This window comes from Elephantulus edwardii, unplaced genomic scaffold (genome assembly GCF_000299155.1).
Source record: "Elephantulus edwardii isolate Elephantulus edwardi_28Jun2011 unplaced genomic scaffold, EleEdw1.0 scaffold00313, whole genome shotgun sequence".
Classification (NCBI taxonomy): Eukaryota; Metazoa; Chordata; class Mammalia; order Macroscelidea; family Macroscelididae; genus Elephantulus; species Elephantulus edwardii.
The window spans coordinates 1,123,721-1,125,159 of NW_006400063.1; positions in this window are offsets into that span (position 1 = coordinate 1,123,721).

Sequence of the window (1,439 nt, forward strand, 5' to 3'; positions counted from 1 at the left end):
CAATGACAGACACAAAGACCAATGGAACAGAATTATGGATGCAGAAATGAACCCATATATCAATGTTCAACTCATATTCGACAAGGAAATACAATCCATCAAATGGGGAAATGATAACTTCTTCAACAAATGGTTCCAGCAAAATGGGACTGCTACCTGCAGAAAGCTGAAATGAATCCATATCTCATACCATACACAAAATCAACTCAAAGTGGATCAGTAATTTGTTTTTTCAGACAAAATATATTTCACATCAGCAGTAATATCTCTGGTGTTATGAGCTATTTTAAATTCAGTTAGAACTCCTGACAATTCTCTGTCAGTACATTGTATTAGCTGTGTTTGGACAATGTCCAACAAGATTTTACTTTCATGTGATATTAGTGACTTTGTTATATAATTATGTTATACATGACATTATATAATTATATAAATTAGTGACTTTGTTACATAATTTCCACATTCTGTTCTATCACTTTTTTGGGGGGAATGGAAATAAATACGGATCTCTTCCAGTTGGCCAGTTAGCTGTCTTCCAAAGTCTTGGCACAAACTGGTCTTCACCTTCCAAATTTCTTAGCAAGTCCATCATTGTATCTATTTGTTGAAACATTTCAATTGGTATTTCATCAATTCCTGCAGTCTAATTTTTGCCATTGCAAAAACAGCTTGAACATCTTCTGCCATTACAATTGATTATTGTTCATATGCTACTTCCTGAAATGATTCTGTCAATCTATTCTTTTTATGTACGATGATTGTGTGTACTCTCTCCATCTTCTTTTGCTGTTTCCTTGGTCATTCAAGATTTTCTACATACCACCTTTCTGTATTGAAATTAGAGGCTTGAATTTATTTTTCAGTTCATTCAGTTTGAGAAATGCCAAACTAGTTCTTCAATTGATTTTCTAACTTCAACTCTTTGCACATTGTTGTATAACTTACTTTATCATCATGAGCTACACTTTGAAATCTTTATATCTCTTTGGCTTTGACATTTTCCCCCTTTGTTTTGCATCTTGACAGTCTATGACAATTTCAGTGTCTTTTCTTTCTCTCCTGCCTTTATAATTTACTTTTTGACATCATTTATATCATCTTTAGTCATAACTTTTTAATGCCACAGATTTATTTTTAACATTGTGTTTAATATAATAATTAATATACATTATGTTCTATATAATTAATTACCAATTTCCTCCTATTTCTTTTCTATTGTTAATATCTACACGCATGCAAGGAAGTCAAGTGAATACCACTATCATTCAAATATATGAACAAACAACCAGAGCCAAGGAAGAGGAGATAGAAGATTTTTACCAGCTTTTACAATCAGAGATTGATCGAACATGCAATCAAGATGCATTGATAATAATGGGTGACTGGAATGCAAAAGTCAGGAACAAAGAAGAAGATTCAGTAGTTGGAAAACATGGACT